A 6,173-nucleotide genomic window follows, 5' to 3' on the forward strand; every position below is an offset into this window, starting at 1 on the left:
TGACGTCACAATCATAACAAACTAAGGCTGGATTTGCACAAGTGTTAACATTTAGATATATAAATTATATGAATTATAGCGCGTTTATTGATTGATTTATCAATCATCCTGTGATACGATTTCAATTGATTGCCCTTTGAAAGTTACTTTTGTTTCAATCAGAATTCTTGAAAGATATTTAGGTTTTTTTCTTCATCACACCGGATTAATCGATTCGATCAATTACTAACAGCATTGATAATAGTTAGCCTTTTAGGTTTTATCGCATACTTGAGATCTCTAGAGTTTAGCCGTTGCGTTGGGTATTTATCAACTTTTAACCTTACGGCAGCAGTTAATTTCCATGATCACTACTCATGTGCCAAGCGGTCCTAAAGGCTTGCTCGCACATTGAAATCGCCCTGCAGGACATCACCTAGTATTCTAGTTTTCATTGAGCATTGGTCATTAAAAAAGAAAAGCCACATTTCTGTATGAAATAAACCTTGGCCTTTTAAAAAAGTCAAGTCACGTGATGATCGCCTAGCCAATAGAATTCAAAGCGATACGTTTATGTTGTTATCGTCCTTCTTCCGTGCTGCAGTAGTAAGTAAAGCAAGAGCGATAGTAACTATCTTCAAACCTTAATATATCTTTACTGAATTCCTCATGAACGTTTACTGACTTTGTTTACCGCAAAACTTAAACATTTGGAGTTGAATGATATAATTTTGTACTTATCAACGGAAAGGTACATTTTTTAATTCTTTTTTGTTTACATATAGTAAGCCCTTTAATGCTCTTGAAAACTAAGAAGGTAAACTGTTTAAATAACTCTTGACATTTCAATTCATCACAGATTTTTACAAGACAACGAAATGAAAAGCTTTACAAGCGCTGAAGTTCCCGATGCAGATGACATAAGATTAAATTCCATCATTCTACACTCTCAAAGTCCAGTAGAGAAGACTTCACCCACTTCTTCGTCAGTGCAACCAGTCTTGCCCAAAAACAGTGCGTTTGACATTGAGGAAAGGCTAGCTAACTCTGAAAAAAATTCAAGAAAATCGCCTCCTTTGGACGTGCGTTTGAGACGACTGAGAGCAAATGACCGGGAAAGAAGGAGGATTCAATCCATAAATGGTGCAATGGAAGCCCTGAGGAGGGTTATACCAGACACCAAAAACGACCGCAAGGTCACTAAGTTACAATTGCTTAAACTAGCACAAAATTACATTCGATATCTATCAGGAATTCTGACGACAAATAACAATATGGTTCCTGCAACGATTCACCAGGAGACAGCCTACAGAGACCTTGGCTCTTTTAGTTTTACAAGCCCAACATGTGACTTGGTACAAGCTGATATTTGCTTCGCACAGTAATCACACCGCCAACTATCAACAACTGAAAACCATTCTGATGATATGTGCTAAAACTCATGATGGACTAAAAGTCTCAGTAAATGGTCAAAGCTGTGTCGTCTGGGGCACTTATTGTTGGTTTAAGTTAAACCTAGATTTAAAGATCGAACGCTTGCATCGAGCGTAAAGACAAATGTACATAACTATGTATATATGATATGTAGGTAATGGGACGGACAGTGTTTGAGGTTCATCTGTAGAAAGTTCGCGTGTAGGAAAAGCACATTGATCAGTTTTGTATACTATACTGCCCATCAAAGGTGGGCAGTCTCTGTATGGGGCTTTTGCTTACAATAGGACAAGGTCAGAACACTTTAAAGGTCAAAAATGGCGTATAGACCACTTATTTAGATAATTTAAGAAAATAAAAGTAAGGACCTTACTCTTTCCCATTAAGTCTTAAATGGATCAATGTATATATTTTTTCAATTTCCCTAGTATTTTCCTTTCATGGGAATCTGCACGTGAAGCCATGGAAGTGGCTTTTAGCTATTGTTTACAGAACTTACAAGGCATAGAAAACGTGGGTTATTGTTAAAATTGTATAGACCAATTGTCGTTTTATTACCGAGTCTACAGGCTCTTTACAAGGTTTATATATCTGATTAAGGACAGTACAGTCTTAAAGAATGGCTATGCTCGTGTGGGCTTAGGTGGTTTTGAATAGCACTTAAGCAATATTGGAAGGATTCCGGGCTTTAACTGAAAAACTGCCCAACATGTCAGCGTAAAAAAGTACACCAAAGTCAAAATACTATTAATTCAAACCTGAGCCCAACCAAGAAAAAAAAGGCAGTGTTGTGTTTACTAGATTGCGGTGGAGGCTGGGTGATCTGGCCGTTGGCCAACTGAGCCACGTGCAATTGTTCAATAACCGTTCGAGAATAGCACTGGGAGATCAGCTTAATCTGTGTATAGCAGAATATGCCTTAAGAATTGATTGTCGCTGTCCTACTTAGTAACTCGTGATACGACGGGATCGCGCAGACTAAACGTATAGCGCAGACTCAGACTAAACACTGTTAGTAATAAAGAACAGGATAATCTAATCCACGAGTGAGTTTGTTATTTTGTTTTGGACAATATTTTTTCCATATCAAAAGTGACGGTACTAATGTTATAGATAAAGACTAACTGAATTCTTAATTAATTCTGGTCTCTGTGCATGCTCTTTTTAATTCAATTTTTATGAACTAGAACAAACCAAAATGACACCGTACGTTAAAACACTGCAAAAGTAAATAAAAGCAAAAACAAGATAGGAAAATCAAATAGAAACATGTAAACTATACACCAAAAAGGGCAACGCGGTTTTTTCCCATTGTTTTTTAGAAAAGAATCGATTATTTAAGAACACTAAACTTAGCGTTAAAAACACTTTTGACAAATAGATAACAAAACCAATGGAAACTTGTAAACTAAAGCAATTAAAAGAGGGAGAGGGAGAGAAAAGAAACAAAAATAAAACTGGGGTTTCCGAGATAAAAAAATTGACAAACTTTTATTCAGGATAGGAAAACTCAGTGAGCCTAATTCAGTAGATACAGCGAATGAACGACTGAGAGAATGTGAAGTATTTTGAATTTAAGAGAAGAATTTTCCATATAAAGTTAAAAAAAAAAAATAGTATGTTTGTACTGTAAGCCGATAGCCCGCATTGTCATGGGCTGACTGAACGACCTATAAGTCCGCGTAACCGGTTAAACCTTAAGTGCTGTAGGTGCTTGTACCACTTTAATGTTTAAACCATAGTTAATGGAGCGGAATGGTTTGGAATCTCCATAGAACAAAGCTATTGTTTTGAGTTTGATGTTGATCCGTACCATCACGTGATACTGACGGTGCACAATGAACCAAAGCAAGTATGGCTAAAAATACTCATTTCCTTATTATTTTCATGTATGAACTTTTTGAAAGTGAAAACGTTCATACGATGACCACAAACTATGCGGATAAATATTTCCGCGCAGATACATGTACAGTTAAGTTGCTAGATGATAAATAAGAAAGCATGAAATAAGGCAATTTTCTTATCAATGAATAATTTGTATTAATCATATAGGATTAATTAACAAATAATATATATTTTAAAAGGTTTTTTTTAGGGAGAAAAACTCATATTTCCGAATACTATGAACAAACGGAGCAACTTTTCCTTCTCTGTGCACGGTCAACATCATATAACAATGGAACAAAATCGAGAACAATATAATAGGTTTCCCAACCATTCCGCTCCATTAATGCACCAGTCATTTGACATCCCCCGTACCCCCCCCCCCCCCCCCTTCCTGAGGCATACCCGGGGGCATATATAGTGGGGATTTCACCCTATTTTCACATATATTTGGTTCCCTGGTGGTCGGGGGAAAGCGCTTCAATTCACAGCTTCGGCTGCAACCCAGGGACTGACCGGGGACTGCACCTTTCCGTTTTGGGGACTGGGACAGAGTGAGCTCCTCCTGTGAGTTTACGTAGTCATAATGGATGAGACGAAGACGGTAAGATTTTGGGTCGTCCTTCACGAATTTGGAAGATGTGATCCTACACACTTGTAGGACAATAGAAAACAATGCCCTTTCCCCAACCCCGCCCCTAAACCTAACCAATCACAGGGGACGTTGCAAATTCGTAAATCCCAACCGAAGATTTTCATCGCATTTAATAATTATGTTTTTCTAAGCCATCGATCGGAAAATGGCTTTTCATTCTATTCTATGATAAAGAAAAAGACAGAAAAAGAAAAAGACAAACAAAAAGGGAAGCAAATAAGCTGGTACTAACTGGAATAAATATTGAACACTTAAATCTATTTCTTTGTCGGGGAACACATTTCTGTTGCAAAAGATATGAATTATCCAGTTGACATTAAAATAAACTGCTCAAAAGATGACGCGGGAACTTCACTTTTATTTTCTTCCCCGTGGGGCGGGAGTAATTCGGAAAGCAGCCAAGCGAGATGAGACCGTGCATGGTGCGAAAGAATTTAATGTTATGACAGTTTAGCAAACAATAGAATTATCAGAGCATAAAATCGTTGGGAAACGATCAATGTTTTCTGTATCTCCCGTTCGCTTTAGATCGCTTTAAATGAGTTCAATAGTCAATTTTGTGTAATATTAGTTTAAGTTCTAATTCTTATCCTGACGTAGTTTTGAGAGAAATTATCAGTGAATTTTAGAATAATGGAAGATCTAGTAAGATTGACTAGAAAACTACGATGAAAAGTGCGCATCAAATGTTTACCCCGTCTACTGCACTATACGTTTCCACAAAATCGCGTAAGTCGATTACCTTCAAAATATTCTTTTAAAACTAGATACAGAGTAAAACTAAATGAGCAATGACTTTTGTGAATATATAGCTCTGAAATATTAATTTCATCCATTGTTTAGTTTTGAAGTAGATTATGCACTATATTTAAATAAACTCAAATATCTCATAATTAACTAGATAGATTTTTTCAAAAATCCCTACAAATGGAGGCATCTAGTATATAATTATGTGGTACGAAGCATTTAAGTGTTGAACGCTCTGCAAGGCTAAAATTGCTCTCTAAACGAAAACAAATATTTCATCATAATCACGTGTTATGACGTCCTATCTCCTTAAAAACTGCATCAAACATTAATTCAATTTTTATGTGACTTATGTGCAAAAAATAATTGCAATCGGATAAAACACGTTTATGCACCAGCGTTCCAAACGTGGAAGGTCAAGGGTATCCAAGCAGTGAGCGCCAAAAACTATTTTCTTGAAGAAAGGCTGTTGTACAAGGCTAAAATCTTGTTATTCAGAAAGTTTAATTTGTTTGGAAATGAAGATATGACCGATGAAAGTGGAATCAAAGTGTTAACCCATTAAGCAAAAATTTTATAAAGCACGCGGGGGTTGGCAGAACACGAGAGAAGTGTTAGGAAAAGCACGACGCGTAGCTGAGTGCTTCTGGACACTTCTTGAGTAGTGTTCTACCAATCCCCAAGGGCTTTATAACGGCACACAGCACAGCAAGCAAGTTTTTTATTTCTTTTATGAAATACAAATTACAGTAACCGTTATTTTAGATAGGAATGACGCAACGGAAATTGCGCGCATGCAATGTGCTCTCATAAAGCACGCGCTCCAAGCCAATCAGAACGCGACATTCATAACAGTTATTTTATAATTTCCCATATATTTTCTATAAAAGAGCCAGACAAAGCAACATTTTAACACAAATGCAACAAAACTTCTTTGTACAATTGAAAATACCGCTTCAACAGGCATTTTATCATAGTACATCAGTTTCTAACTGTTTAAAAAAGGTTTTGTTAACCCAAAACGAAAATTGGGATCAAAACTCATATGAAAGTCTAGTTTTTGGCGCTTTTTGCCATCATTGCTCATTATTGAAAATAATTTCCTCTTAATTTATACGTACCTAACCGACCGCCGATAACACCTAGTGGACCACTTGGACTTAAAAAAGAGTACCCCCCCCCCCCCCCCCCCCCCCCCGATCAAAACTACAGTAAAGAAAGTAATTATAGAAAATAATGAAAATAGTATTCTTTTAAAATTAACGTCTTCCCATTAGCTCAAGAACTTGGGACTTGTGTTAATCCGCAATCATTAAATAACATTGACTCATACCGATACGTCATTTCATTCGATTGTTTCTCCCACATGACGCCGTCTTAATATAAACTTGTGATGATCGCAAGAATTAAACGACATTGACTGATAAGCATATATATGGCTGAATACGAATATACTTTAGTGCTGATTCAAAAC

The sequence above is a fragment of the Actinia tenebrosa genome, unplaced genomic scaffold (genome assembly GCF_029948245.1).
Source record: "Actinia tenebrosa isolate PJP-AT-01 unplaced genomic scaffold, QUT_ActTen_1.0 PGA_scaffold2__45_contigs__length_23673736, whole genome shotgun sequence".
Taxonomy (NCBI): Eukaryota; Metazoa; Cnidaria; class Anthozoa; order Actiniaria; family Actiniidae; genus Actinia; species Actinia tenebrosa.